General features: G+C 48.9%; 1 long non-coding RNA gene across 2 annotated transcripts in view; it reads left to right on the forward strand.

The window, feature by feature from the left end:
- Positions 1 to 2,430: 2,430 nt before the first annotated feature.
- LOC123637824 overlaps positions 2,431 to 15,633 on the forward strand; it is a 35,694-nt gene continuing 22,491 nt past the window's right edge. Inside the window, exons 1-2 of one of the 2 annotated variants that reach the window (XR_006735076.1) lie at positions 2,431 to 2,574; positions 5,557 to 5,625. This is a non-coding gene — a long non-coding RNA (uncharacterized LOC123637824). Of the gene's footprint in view, positions 2,575 to 5,165; positions 5,263 to 5,556; positions 5,626 to 15,633 lie in introns of those variants that run through there. The other variant, XR_006735077.1, reaches the window with a different exon arrangement.

Below are 15,633 nucleotides of genomic sequence, written 5' to 3' on the forward strand. Positions count from 1 at the left end.
CAGTAGCTGGGACTATAAGAGCACACCACCACAATTGGCTAATTTTTCTATTTTTAGTAGAGACAGGGTCTCACTCTTGCTCAGGCTGATCTTGAACTCCTGAGCTCAAGTGATCCTCCTGCCTCGGCCTCCCAGAGTGCTAGGATTATAGGCGTGAGCCACCATGCCCGGCCCCAAACTGGTTGTTATACCCAGAGATTGAATCAGATTCATGTTGACTTTTCAGGTGATGCTATATACTTGCTGTCACAACATATCAAGAAGCACATAATTTTTAGTTTCTCTCTCTTTTTAGTTTCCTAGATATGATTTTTTAAAAATTGAAATATAATTCACATGACATAAAATTCATTTTAAAGGGTATAATTCAATGAATTTTAGTATATTTGCAATGTTGTACAACCACTGCTACTAATTCTAGAACATACCTCGAAAATAAATCCTATACCTGCTAACAGTCACTCTCCATTCCTTACTTCCCCCATCAACTGAGAGCCACTAATCTACTTTCTGTCTCTATGAATTTGCCTATTCTGGACATTTCATATAAACAGTAGTATACAATACGTGGCCTTTTATGTCCGGCTCCATTCATTTAGAATGTTTTCTTGTTCTTGTTCTTGTTGTATTCAGAGACAGGGTCTCACTTTGTCACTCAAGCTAGAGTGAAGTGGTGTTATCATAGCTCACTGCAACCTCAAACTCCTGGGCTCAAGCCATCCTCCTGCCTCAGAGTAGCTGGGACTACAGGTGCACACCACAACACTCAGCTAATTTTTTAATTTTTTGTAGAGACAGAGGTCTCACTATGTTGCCAAGGCTGGTCTCAAACTCCTGGCCTCCAGTGATCCTCCTGCCTCGGCCTCCCAAAGTGTTAGGATTACAGGAGTGAACCACTGCACCCAGCCCACTTAGCAAGTGTTTAAGATCCATCCATGCTGTAGCATGTATTAGTATTTCATTCCTTTTTATGGCTGAATAATCTTCCATTATATGGATATACCACATTTTGTTTATCCATTCCTCAGTCAATGGACATTTGTATTGTTTTTATTTTGTGGCTATTATGAATAATGTTGTGCTATGAACATTATGTACAGGTTTCTGTGTGAACATATGTTTTCAATTCTCTTGGATAGTTGTCTCTCTTTTTGTGATGATAAAATTGATTTATTGGGCCAGGATTACAGACTCACACCTGTAATCCCGTACTTTGGGAGGCTGGGGTGGGAAGATCCCTTGAGGCCAGGAGTTCAAGACCAGCCTGTGGAACATGGTGAGACCTCATCTCCATAGAAAAAAAAAATTAGCCGGGCATGATGGCATATGCCTGTAGTCCCAGCTACTGGGGAGGCTGAGGCAGGAGGATCCTTTGAGCCCAGGAGCTGGAGGCTGCAGCGCACTATGATTGCACTTGTGACTAGCCACCGCACTTTCCAGTCTGGGCAATGTAGTGAGAGCTTGTCTATAAAAAAAACAAGACAAACAAGATTGATCGACAGGTTCAAGTATCATTGGCATTACAAAGTTCCCTTTTACCTTTCATCCAATGGTTATAGGAATCCCCGATGATTGATGATTTTTGCCTAAATCTATTATCTCATTAGAGGTTGCAAAATGATGATTTTATAATTCTATCCTTCTATTTACATTTATTAGCCAGAATTTTTCAAGACTAAATCATAATTGTAGGAAAAAAAGCATAATAAATACTTGACTCTCTTCTTTCATTTCTCAAATAATGATATTTTGTGCTTTCCTGTATGGAATCCTAATAAATTCTGGGTATCTATATGGTCAAGGGTCTCCATGGAGTTGCAAATAAAGAATTACAATCCTGGAGCCAGAAAACAAAAAATTATTCCAATCTCTGCTTGGTGAATTACAGCGTATCTATTCAATGCCCCATGGCAATACTGTACTTTATAAAACATTCCTCCTACCTTTCCTTTCCAACCTGTCTTTCCCTTCTCCCTTCCCCTTCCTTGTTCATTATTACACAGGGCAATTTAGCCTTTCTGCACTGGGCCTTCTTTCTCCCAGCCTCTCAGGCTCTGTATCTCGTGCTTTCTCTAACCAGCACCCCCACATCCCTCATTCTGATTCCACATTACAAAACATCCAGGACTGTCCAAGCTGGGGAGTTGGCATGAATTGTGAGCTAGAAGCCTCTTGTGGATGGGTAAGAGGACAGAAAAAAGAGAGAAACACTCACACTAATGAGTCTTATTTCCATCACATGTATTTTCTGCAATGAACATGCATCACATATGGTGGAATAAAAAAATACATGAATAAAATGTTTTAAAAATAAAAGAGATGGAAGGGAAGGAAATGAGCACTGTTCTCTCTCACTTTCCAGTTCCCCCTTCTCTCCATGCAGACTGCTGCATCCTTGACTTTCTGTTCCAGGGAAAGTGAAGTGGAACCTTTCCTCTGACTCAGGATTTCAAGTGTTTCCCACCCCCACAGGCCCGCAGCGGGGGTGGGACCCACAGAGTCACGCCCTGGAACGGTGTGGAGGGCTCGGAGAAGGGCTCCGGGAGCCGGGCCGGCTGAAGGCCTCAGCGATAGGTGAGTGTTGGCTGAGCGAGGTGCTCAGTCTCCCTGATTAAAACCACTGGGCTCTCCATCCTCTTCTCCAAAAGGCACCTCCCTGGACTTCAGGAGGCCTCCTGAGGGCAGTTCCATTTAGACATCTTGGCATCTCTTAGGGAGATCTCAAGGCTTGGGAAGGGCAGTAGAGAGCTCTCAAGTCTCCCTCTGCCTCCGGAGTCAGAGATTAGAGGGAGCAGCCAGCTGACAGCCAGAGTCCCACACTACCCCTGCCCCTCTGCCCAGGCCCTGCAAATGCTCTGGGGCCGAGTCTGCACTAAGCCAAGTGAACGCCGGCCAGGTTTTCACCTGTGTGGTGAGCGCCAGAGATGGAGGTGTGGGCAGATGTTTGTGTCTCAGCCTAGCTGAGCAGGAGCCTGGAAGGAATGAAGAAGCCTTGGTGAGTCAGGAGGCAGCAAGGCAAAGAGGTCCAACACTTGTGCTCTGGAATCACCTAGATCTGAATTCTAATCCCTGTCCCTGCCATTTACATACTTTGTGATCCCAGGCAAGTTTCTTACTTCTCTGAGCCTTGTTTTCACCTGTGGAAAATGGAAATAACGGATCCATTTTATTGGTTTGTTATGAGGATGAAATGAAGCAGTATCTACAGAGTGCCAGGCCCACTCCCACTGACCAGGAGTTACTGTTACGGAGGAGCCATAAGCCTCACTTTCCCCATCTCCAAAACAGGGATAACAGGAGGATTTATCCGAGGGAGGGGACTAAATGAGATAATAAATGAAGAGTGGTTGACGTGCTCTTAGTAAAAATGAACAGTTAATACTTTGAACAGCTCCCCTGTTTCACTAAAGGTCACAACCGATAGTTCCCTCCTCCTACTGCTTTCTCCCTGACCCCTGTTTCAGTTGGAAGAAGGAAATGATCCTTCTTGTCTTTTTGGACAGAGGATGCACAGAAAGAACAATGACTCCTGGAAAAAAGCACGGGGGGAGAGGAGGAGGAGATCCAGGGTCTCTCTCCTTCCTAAGACCTGCCTCTCCGTCCCTCCCATCACACTCAAACCCAGGGCTTTCCTGCTAGCATCTCTGCTGGACAAAGCTCTGCCCAGGGGTTCCTGTTAGAGACTTCGGTAATCCCAAGAGATCAGTATGAATCTTCCCCACCTACAAGATGAGTGGCAGGTTGAAGCCAAGTGCTTCCCAGCCAGAGAGAAAGGAATGGAAGTTCCCTTTTTGTGTGTGTCTCTCTCCCCCTCCCTTTTGCGGGGGAGCTGAATGTGCTCCTCTGGAGGGACTGAGGGAAGCCAGGGCTGGCTCTAACGAGATTTTGCCTAGATGAAGCTGGCAGCTGGGAACCACTTTCCCTCAGCTTGCCCTCTGCCGGGGAAACTCCATGACGGAGAAGAGGCAGCTGGCAGGGAGAAGCCTCCGGATTGAGGATGCCGGAGCTGCCGCAGTGCCAGGAGGGCCACACAGGCCCACGTGGGCCCAGAGGCAGATGCGGATGCCGCCTCTCCTTCCTGAGGACTCCCTAAAAAGGCAGCGCCTTGGGCCTGGGGGGAAGCATTTCTTTATCAGTAGCACAGAGGCAAATACACAAGGACACAGGACCTGGTGGAAAGGTGCACGACTGGGGATCTGAAGACCCAGTTCCCGGCCCGTGCTACCACCCCATGGCCATGTGACTTTTGGTCAAGTTGCTTAAGACCTTTGCCCACATTCTACCATCCCTATTTGTACAGTGAGTGTTGTAATACCTCCTGCACAGGACTGCAGGGAGAGTTAGTTGAAATAACGTATGGGAAACTGGAACATGGGCGGTGGTTAATAACTATTCATTTATTCCACAGAGGGACTGGAGAGAAAGGAAATCACTGGATTCTGGAGGCTTTGTGATTTATCAGCTTATTCTACAGAATTAAGCACTAGGCATCATGCCATTTGTCGGGTGGTTGGTTTTAGTGAAGATGTGTGTTTATCATGCACCACAAAATCCCAAGAGTATCCCTAAATATTCTGGGCCTTGGAACTGGTTTCTCTGGGTGGCGAGGCAGAAGGAACCTGTTCCTCAGAGATCCAATCAGCATCTCCTTTAAGCCTTTTGCTGCCCTCCACCAACCAGTCCTTTTTGGCTTCTAGCTCCATGTCCCTGTTTTGGGGGAGGCCAGAATGACACAGCTACATGTCACCCTGTGGTCTACGGTGGGGGGAAGGAGCTGTGTCCCTGCTGGAACTGAAAAACATCCTTGAGGGCTGCAACTTTTACAGGGAAGGTTACCATGCCAACGGCAGCCTCCTTGTCCAACAGGGATGAAAGGAAACGAGGCCGTGGGTGACATGCATCTATTGTGTATCCATAAACTTGCCTGGAACCTATTAGGGGCTGCTGACTGCTGCTCAGCAGGACAGGACAGGAAGATTCAGGTTAGATTTCAGTGGGACTCCAGGACAGGCAGGACAGATGAGGGCAGGGCCAACAAGGGAGGATTGGGAAATGGTTCTCTGAGATTGATACCTATCTCTCAGTGAGATGTGTGGGTGTGGTACTGACAGCGGGCGTGGGCAGGGATGGTGTCCTAGATACCAGTTTCTGGCTGTGACGGGAACCTCAACTTCCTCCAGGTTCTTTTTGCCTTTGCCAGATGGTCCAGGAGGTCACCTATGCTCTGGGGTAGATAGAGAAGAGCAGCAGCAGGGACAGCAGGTCAGTGGGGTGGTGGCTGAACAGAGAAGGGGGTTGCAGGCCACAGGCATGCCTCCGGTGAAGGCAGCAAATCTTGGCAATAAGGACCCAGAGGTGGCAAAAGAGGAGCAGTCTCCCCCAAGGAGCAGGGCTTCCAGGGAGAATGGCCAGGGGCTCAAGTGCCCCCCACCCCACCCCAATTGGGGAGCGGCACAGAGAACTGAGGAACTGACATTAGGAAGCTCCTACTCCATGCCAGGCACTTTACACCCTGTCCCCACCCTCACCCCAGCCCATTTCCTTTGATTTTCACAGCAAACCTGCACATCAGGAGCTCCTATTTCCGTTTCACCCGCCAGAGGAGGCCATGAAGGTCTGGGGAAGGTAAGTTCCTTTCCCAGCATCACCCAGCTGCTAGGGGCAGAAGCTGGGATTACAACTCCCTCTGCCTGAACCCTGGAAAGGAAAACTATTTTCTTCTGGAAAGATCTCTTCCTCGTTTCGCCTTTCGTTCAGGCTTCCCACGTGCCGAGGTGGCTGAGAAGAGGCTAAAGGGACACAGACAGCTGGTGTCTGGGAAAACCGCCTCTGCCCACAGCCCACAATATTAGGGTGCAGCAGCGGCCACCGCGGGCCCTGCGCGCACCAGGAGGCGCCTCGGCCACGTCCTCCCACTCTGTCCCTACCTCCCAGGGAAGCGGGCCCGAGGCTCAGAGACGAAAGCGTTACCCCAAGGTCACACAGCGAGCGCGCGGCCGCGCTGGGACTCGCGCCGGGCTCGGTCTGGCTTCACGGTCGCGCGCAGCCCGGGAGCCCCGCGGACGCCGCGGCGGAAGCGGCTCCTTCCCGGGCGGGCTCCCCGCCCCCGCCCGCCCCGCGCCATGTATGGCGCTTCCTCCGCGAGCCCTACAAGGCGCTTCCTCCCTGCCCGAGGCCCATACAAGGCGCTTCCTTCCCGGCGCGCCTGGCAGGCGGCCCGCGGGCGGGGAGCCCGCGTCCCGGGGATCCGCTGCCAAGGAGGGGGCGGCGGGCAGGACGGGCCGAGGACGCGCGGCTTGGCCCGGTCGCCGCCCGGCCAGGCGGAGGGAAACCCGGGAGGGGCCGACGTGGGAGTCCCACTGTCCGCCGCCGGTTTCGTGTTTGGGCCTCCTTTCCTCCCCCACCCCGAACACAGGCGCCCCTGCCGGAGACCCTTCAGCGGCTGCCGGCCCGGGACCTAAACCCCGGACTCCCCGGCGTGGGGCAGAGCCCGCCGCTCCGCGCCCGCCGCTCCTCCCTCTGCGTTTGGCGAGTCGGTCCTCGGTGGTACCTAAATGCTTCTGTTTTTCTCTCCCTCCCTCCTTGCTGTTTCTGGCTCCTCCCTGCCTTTAGTCAAGCTGTCCCCTCTGCCTAGAATGTCCTTCCCAGCCGTTCTGGTGGAACGAACTGCTGCCCATCCTTTCCTTGGTTCCGACTTCTGCCCTTTGGAAATCCTTCCCTCCCCCACCCCGTAATCAACAGACCTCTGCGCTTAACAGTGTCGTACATCCTTTATGTATCGGGACTGCCATTTGGGCCTACCCGTGTTTGCATTCCTAGTTACCGCCTCAGTAAATAATGGCTATTATTAATATAATATCCACGTGAGGGGAAGGAGGGAAAGGACCTGTTTTCGGGCCTTCCACAGTCCCTTTTCACCTTGGACAGGCGTTTTTGACTCTAGGTCTGGTCCCCAGCATCTCCGTCCATCCGCTGTGGCTCCAGGTGCTCTGAAGGCTCATGAGCCCCAGAACCCTCCTGGAGCAGTTCGACTCTGCGGGGAGGGGTGGAATTGGAGGAGTGGGACAGGCTGTACACAGAGTGGGGACAGGGTCGAGAAGTGCCTGCTGGGTGCTCCCACACCCAGAATGGCCTCTCGCTCAGCCTGACAGCTCTGGTTTATCCACCACTGCAAGGACCAGCAAGCCCCCGCAGACCCTCCCGGCATTGCTTCCAGAGACTTACACTTGGCCCAACCATGTGGTTACCGTACCTACTCTGCCATGAAAAAGGTCAGAGAGAGGGAGCCAAGCCCAGCAGAGATGGAACCAGCAGCAATTCCTGAACCCCCACCCCCAGCTGGAACAGCTGTGTTACAGCAGCACAGCTGACATCAAAGTCCAGGCTTTGTGCCGGGGAGTAAACAAGCAAGCCCCCCTGTGGCCAGCTGGACCAAACTGGGAGCCTGTGATTGTTCTGTCTCAGGTAAGGCAGGAAAAGAAAAGCTCAGAGCTTGGAGCTGAGTGTGGGAATGTTCTAGAGAAGGAGCTTCTAGGGCCAAGCAGGCTCTGGGCGTGATCCGGAATAGAATCACTCACAGGCTTCCAGTCTCCAGTACAATGAAAACACACACACACAGTGACTGCACATAAAGCCAGAAGTTAAGGAGCTTTGTGGGTCTCCCCAGCCCCAGGTCGGCTGAGTGCCTGAGAATAGGGTGCATGGAGAGGATCTCAAAGCTCCAGGAGTTAGGTTTTGGAGAAAACTGGGGCCTGGGTCACACACCCACGGCCTAGGATGCCTCTTGCCTTGTTTTCCCACCTAGGGCTGCAGGCCCCCAGCAGCCTCCTCGGCTGAGCACTGATCTAGGATTGTGGGTAATGTAGTCCACAGAGGCTAGGCTTCCATTGGTGCTGCTTCCCGCCCTCTCCTCCCCTCCTGTCCACCCTCTGCCAGCCACCACCCCTTCCTGCTCCAGGCTGAGGTCAATTGAGTGAGGAGGTGAGGCTTGCTCTTTGCAGGGCTGGGAGATCCCAGGCTGGAAACCAGGGAGCTATTTATAACAGCCTAGCCAAGAGGGAGGGCCTTAGAGGAGCTGGGGAGCTCCAGTAGGCTGGTACAGAATCTGCAGGAAACCCAGGCCTCTGCTTGGGCAGGCCTTTCCTTCTCTTCCCTTTTGGGGGGGGGGGAGGACAGGGAGGTTTGATCCTCTAAAAGCCTATGAGGCAGTAGGGGTCAGGGGCTGTTCACTGCCTTCAGAGGGAGGGAAAGAGGACATATGCTCCAGTGGCCATGGGGTCAGGCTTTTGGGCCTCTCTATGGTGGGAATATTGGGCCTAGGATTGATAAACAGGGTTTTTTTTTTTTTAACAAAAAGGCCAATGTGACACCCAATAACATGACAGTTGCCTGGTACTTCCATGCATTTTCCTTTTCATTGTTTTCCTTTGCTTGCCTGCTCAACCAAATCATATACCTCTAACAAACAGAAACCAAACCTTCTCTTGCCAATGGCACCTCCCTGCCAAGACCGAATTGGGTGCTACTTTTGTCTCCCCATCCCATAGGAGCCTCTGGCCAGTGGGTTTGTACTTTTCTCACCTAAGCATGGCATTTTCTCTTGGCTGGGTTTGCCACTAGATTGCACACTCCTTATTGACGTGGACTGTGTCTGCCTTGCTGACTACAGCAGGTCCTTTTTTTTTTTTTTTTTTTTTAAGACGGGGTCTCACTGTGCTCAGGCTGGTGTCGAACCCCTGAGCTGCAGCTATCCTCCCGCCTCGGCCTCCCAGGAAGCTAGGAGTATGGGCGTGAGCCATACAGCAGGTCCTTAAATAACATTTCATTCAAAGTCATTTCCTTATAATGTTGATGAGAAAAAAATCAATTCCCAGCTGGAGCCATAGTCTTTGTGGAGAGTTTGCACGTTCTCCCCAGTTCTGCATGGTTTTCTCCAGGGACTCTGGTTTCCTCACATATCCCAAAGCTGTTTAATATTGGAAGCATTTTGTTCTTTAGAAGTTGCTGATGTTTTGTGACCAGATATATGCTGTAAGAACTTAATTCTTGTTTATATCAACTAGCCTATGGTAAAATTGGTTTCGTTAAGTCACAGCTTCTAAGAACCTATCGAAGATGTTAAGTGAGGACTTAATATGCTGTATATTCCCATTGCCTGGAATAATAAAAACAATTGGTTTTGGTTTTTTTTTTGAGACAGAGTCTCGCTCTGTTGCTGGTACTAGAGTGCCATAGTGTCAGCCTAGCTCACAGCAACCTCAAACTCCTGGGCTCAAGTGATCCTACTCTCTCAGCCTCCCGAGTAGCTGGGACTACAGGCATGCACCACCATGCCTGGCTAATTTTTTCTAGATATATTTTTAGTTGTCCAGCTAATTTTGTATTTTTTTAGTAGAGACGGGGGTCTCACTCTTGCTCAGGCTGGTCTCGAACTCCTGAGCTCAAATGATCCACCCCCCTCAGCCTCCCAGAGTGCTAGGATTACAGGCGTGAGCCACTGTGCCCGGCCAAAACAATTGTTGAATGAAAGAATATGAGTCAATGATAGCTAATACTGTTTGTGGCATGCTTAATGCATACTTCATTGTCACATTTAATCAGTGTTTTACAGATTGGGAGTCAGCTTCAGCTGTTTAAGTGCCTTTCATCTTAAGTGGTAGAGCTGTGATAGGAATCAGTGACTGACCAGAGTAGCCCTGAGCCATGGCATGAAGCTGCCTTCACGTGGGCATCCAGGTGGTGCCTACAGCTGCTGAGCAGCTAGGTGGGTGAGGTGGGTTGGGCAGGTGGGGCAGACACGGTTGAACAGGCCTGACCCCTGGCTGCCACGCACACCTCTCTTGCTGTTAGTGCTCAGGCCTGGCCCCAGGACGCAGATGCTGCAGAGGGCCAGGAGAGCTGCTGGGAAATCCTCCTAAGCAGCTTACTGAGAAAGACCAGCTCTGATCTGCAGCGGGTGCGGGGGGAGTCCTGAGGCAGCGGCTGTGGGGGTTGGAGGGCAAGCAGCAGTGTTTGGGGGCTCCTCAGATGTAACCAGGGACCACCTGTCTCTGAGTCTGGTAGGATATTTCAGTCTTCATCTTCCTTGACCAACTGTCAGCAGCATTTGGCTTGTATGTGATCACTTCTCCCTGAAATCCTCCCTCTCATCGCTTCCATGCCTTGGTGGACAAAGCTCTGGTTTTTCTTCGCCCCCTCCTGCTGCTCTCTTTGAGTCTCCTCGACTTAGACATTAAGTGTTCCAGTGCTTCAGGACTCAGCCCCAGGCTCTCTTCTCAAAGTACACTGTGCCCAGAGGACCTCTTTGACAAACAAATCTTAATGTGTCATCTGCCTTGCTTAAAATACCTCAATGACTTCCCATATTCTTCAGAATGAAATCTCAGGTTGTCAGCAAGGCCTCTGAGGCCCAGCCAGGTCTGCCCTGCTGGCTTCTCCAGCTCCGTTGTCCGCCACACTCCCCCTTCCTTCTCTGAGCTTCACTCACTCCGGTCTCCACCTATTTCCTCACCTGTGCCCTCTGTGTTGTTCTCACTAGCTGGTGTGGTCTTCCTCCTCTTTGCTAGGTTGAATTCCCCTGCCACAGACCCTCACATGTGCCTTCCCTCAGGTGTTCATCTCAGCTGGGATTTCACATCCACTGAAGTGGTCCTTTAGCCTGGGGCCCACTGGGACAGGGACTGTGTCTCCTTTGCTCACAACCATATTCTATTCTAGGGTTTATCACAGGGCTTGGCTGTTGTAGGCACTTATTTTATGTAACAAGTAAAGTAAAAACTTAGTTTATTTAACAAAACACCCTATTTTAACATTGAAGAAACTGAAAGAGAAGTGACTTCTGGGCCCAGGGTCACAGAGTTAGTAAGTGGCAGAGTGTGAGACAAACCTTGGGCACCTGGCTCCAATTTCCATGTTGTCAGCCCTCTGCACTGAGCTGCCCATCCACTGTTAAGTAATTTTTCAAAGTAAAGAAGAAAGGAAGAAGAAAGATATCTGAGAAACGGGGGGCGGGGGGTGGGGTCTCCACTCATGGAAACGCAAAGTTGGAGATTTAAGAATGAAAGATCACACTTCACCAAAAAACATATGAATGGCAAATAAGCATATGAAAAGATGCTCAACATTAGTCATTAGGAAAATGCAAATCAAAACCAGAATGACACCAGCAATGAACAATCTGAAAAAGAAATTAAGAAAGCAATTCCATTTATGATAGCATCCAAAAGCATAAAATACCTAGGAATAAATTTAACCAAGGAAGTAAGACTTATCCACTGAAAACTATAAAACATTGATGAAATAAATTTAAAATGACCTAAATAAATGGAAAGACATCATGTGTTCATGGATTGGAAGATTAATATTGTGAAGATGCCAATACTACCTAAAGCAATATACAGGTTTAATGCAATCCTTACCAAAATTCCAATGACTTTTTTGCAGAAATTGAAAAGCCAATCCTTGAATTCATAAAGAATTTTGAGGATCCCTAAATAGCCAAAACAGTACTGAATACATAGAACAAAGTTGGAGGACCCAAATTTCTTGATTTCAAAACTTACTACAAAGCTACATAAATCAAAATAATGTGGTACTGGCATAAGGTTAGATATATAGACCTATGGAGTAGAGTTGAGAGTTCAGAAATAATCCCACACACCTGTGGCTAACTGATTTTCTCTAAGGGCACCAAGACCAATGGGGGAAATAACAGTCTCATCAACAAATGGTGCTGGGACAACTGGATATTCACATGCAAAAATAGCAAGTCAGACACCCAACCTCACACCAGATATAACAGTTAACTCAATAGGAGCATAAAAGGCTTATTGGAAAAAAAAGAAAAGAAAAAAAATTAACTCAAAATGAGCCAATAATCTATATATAAGAGCTAACACTATAAAACTCTTAGGTAAAAACAAGGGTAAAATCTTCATGACCTTGGATTTGGCAAAGGAATCTAAGATATGGCAACAAAAGAAAAAAAATAGATACACTGGACTTCATCAAAATTAAAAAGTTTTGTGCATCAAAGGACATTATCAAGAAAGAAAGAGGCTGAGCGAGATGGCTCACGCCTGTAATCCTGGCACTCTGGAAAGCCGAGGCGGGTGGATCATTTGAAAAGAAAATCATTTTCTTGGAAAGGCAAAGTCAAGAGAGAAAGAAAGCAGATCAGTGGTTGTCTAGGGCTGTCAGTGGGAACAAAGACTGACTGCAAAAGAACACAATTATTCTAGGGTTATGGACATTGAATTGTAGGATGTTACACAACTATACACATTTATTTAAAAAAATAATCAAACTATCAAACTATACTTACAGTGGGTGAATTTTATAGTTTGTGAATTACACCTCAATAAAGCTGTTAATAAAGAAACAAGTGATAGTAGAGTGAAAAAATCAGAGCCCTGAAATCTGAGTGGCTTCCTGGCCTTTGGATCAAGTCAGGACTGACTCACGTTCCTCTCCAAACTCACCCTCTCATCCCTCCAGCGGAGCCCTGCTCCCCATGCAGACCTACACCCCAGATGACATGGGAGCCCCCTTCACTCCTCTTATCCCCTCACACTCGTCACTCTCTATTCCTTCCTTGTTAACAGTCTCCAATGCTGGGCCTGAAGCACTGAAGGGCAGGGCCTGTGCCCAAACTGTTCCCCATTGTATATGGGCATCTTGCACAGGGCCCAGGACACAGGAAGTGTCTGTAAACGCCAGCTGAGTGAAAGAATGAGGCTGGACAGCCCCTTCTGCAGGCCCTCTAGGTCCACCCCAGTTGCTTCATCTTGTTCCTGCTGGGCAGTCTAGGCTGGGGATGTACTTGGGTCTGCACAGCCATGTAACATGGAGCAGGCGTGCTGGCATCTATCCCTGATTTTTCCTCATTCTGAAGCCCAGTCCCCACCTCCTTTCTCCCAAGTGGCAGGATATCTGCATCTTTGCCTTCACCTCAGAAGCTCCTTGCCTCCTGCTTGGAGCCTTTCTGAAGCTTCCACTTGCCTCCCCGGGTCTCACGGCTTCCCTGAAAATGGGTATGCCATCTGGGTTTCCTTTGGGTGGGGTTGGAGAGCCAGCAGAAGGGGCTGAGGGTATCTCAGCAGAGTGGGAGAGAGAGCTGGGAGTCAGGGAAACCTAGATGGGGGCTAATTTGGAAGCCCAGGGAGAAAGCTGGAGAAGCAAGTTAATCTACACACATAAGCCAACCCTGACTCACAGGGAAGTGACTTCAAAACAGCTTTCATAACCCCTCCTGGACGTTGGCCACCTTTCCCCTCCCAGCTCGCTCTGTCTTTGGCTTCAGGCCACTCACTCCCTCTGATCCTTCCTTTTCTCATCCACAACACTGGAGAGAATAGTACAGGGGTTGGTGAGGCGAGTCCACCTATCTTCTCAACTGTACTAGCAACTGTTCTCTCCCTTCTTGAGTGAAGAATGACTTGCATTTGCATTGGCTTTGGAACCAAATGGACCTGACTTTGAGCCCTAGATTTTGCCACTTAGTAGCTTATGAACTTGGATGGGCAGATATAAACTGCATCTACCTAAGTTTTTCTAGGGATTACATAACTATTCAACAAATGTCAGTGACTACAGTTATTTTACAGATGGACAGATAGCTCAAAGCCCAGAGTGAGGAGTAAGGAAACCGTGCAGAGCTGGGTTGAGACTCCTGCGCTCTCCTCTCTGTTCATTCATCCCTACTTCCTTTGGCAAACTGCCCTCTCCACTCTTCCAAAATTTAAGGGTAAAGCAAGTGAGGTACCCCTTAATGCTTGTCAGAAATCCACCCCCACAACTTCAGATGAAGCAAATTTCTTCCACAGCCACATGGCCTTAACTCTAGCACCACCTTGTGGTCATGAACACACACTTACCCTGGCCACCGCCAGAGGACCAAGGTTGGTAGTGGAGGGACCATCAGAGAAGCTCCCACCTAAGCCCTTGCTAAGCGCCACTGTACTGTGCACTTCTTGTGCCTTACCACATTTAATCTTTACCCTAGTCCTTACGAAGCAGGCATTATTAAAGGTAAAGAAATTGCTGCTCACAGACATGGAATAATTTGCCAGTCTTCCAGGTAGAGCCAGGATTTCTATCCCAGTCAGACCCCAAAGGTTTCTGCTCCCTACCATGCTATACTGATAGCTTTCACAGCTTGAAAGGCATGTCAGATTCAGGACCTGCCCTGTACTGTCAGGGAAACTGAAGGGTAGGAAGGGACTTACCAGAAGTCACAAGCCCAGTTAACAGCAGAGCCAGAACCAGACCTCTTCGTAAGACTTCTTGTCCTGGGCTATTAGCTGAGCCCCAGGTGAGCCTGCCACAGTTTCAAGGAAAGAATTCTGGAGATGCGTATACCTAACACAGCTCACCCTGTCAGGGTTTAGACTCAATTTACAGAGAACCCTGGAGAATTGTTTTCACGTGTACCTCTAGGTCCTGTGTTCAGCCACCTGCCTCCTCAAGCAACTTGTGGCCCCCAAACTACGACAAAATGAGCAAGTAACTGTGCCCTGCTTCTCTGGCTCCAATGTGATGCTTCCACTTCCACACCCTGTAGTCAGTTTCTTTTTTCTGAGACCCAGTCCCATCAGGGTGGGACTTGGCAGGTGGGACTCCCAGCTGGCTCTCACTCAAATTGGCAATGAGGGGGGAGGGAGGGGGAAAAAAAGAAAAAAAATCAAATTGGAAACAAGGGAGAAGCTGGCCTGAGGCTTGAATTCCACCTTGGCACTCAACCCTGAATCCAATGTGCCTGTCTGGGAGTGTCATGGCATGGGAACCAGAGCCAGAGAACAAAAGATGGCAAGTACTACAGGCCCAGACAGGCAAGCACCACAGCTCCACTGTGTTGCCATCCAATAATTTCGAGTTCAAGAACAGCACCTAGGGATGCATTAAGAGGGAAAATTACAACTCCACTCGCACAGGCATGTCTACTCCTTCCCAAAGGATAATTGGATTTCATCAGGGCTATCATCTAGATCCAACGAGAAAATGTGTGAAAGTATGCTGAAAAAGCAAACTGCCATTACTGGTCAATTCTGCTTACAGCACTAAGTTTTCTCAAATCTGTAGAAAGCAAACCACGCGCCACCTTGGTTCCTTAACTAGGCTGCCTAAACTACCAGAGAGAAGAGGCTCCAGGCACCTCAACCTTTGAAAAGCAAACAAAACAAATCCTCTTCTGCTCTGAAATCCTGGCTCCATTGGGCCAGCCCCTGACCTGCTCTTAGATGGGGCTATTACCCAGCGCAAGGTATGCAAGATGAGGGCAAGTGCTTAGCTTCTGTTCTTCCATCTGGACCATTCTAAGACTTAAAATAAAGACAAAACTCTGAAATTGAGCCTGGGATAAGATTTTGGCATTATCACTAAGAACCTGTTTCTGGTCTGTTTCATCACCTGTAAAAATGGGGTGCACTTAATATCCCTGCATGGGATATTAAGAGTTACAGGATAACATAACTGAAATACCTTTAAAAAAGAGCAAGATTCCCTTTGGCATGCATGTAGAATGGAAAGATACAAATTAATTTGGCTCCAGCAACTTGAACCTCCTTCCTCTAGTATAACTTTAGAATCATGACATCAGACAACCTTTGCACATACCCTTCCATAGGCAAATGTAAA

This window comes from Lemur catta, chromosome 5, assembly GCF_020740605.2.
Source record: "Lemur catta isolate mLemCat1 chromosome 5, mLemCat1.pri, whole genome shotgun sequence".
Lineage (NCBI taxonomy): Eukaryota > Metazoa > Chordata > Mammalia > Primates > Lemuridae > Lemur > Lemur catta.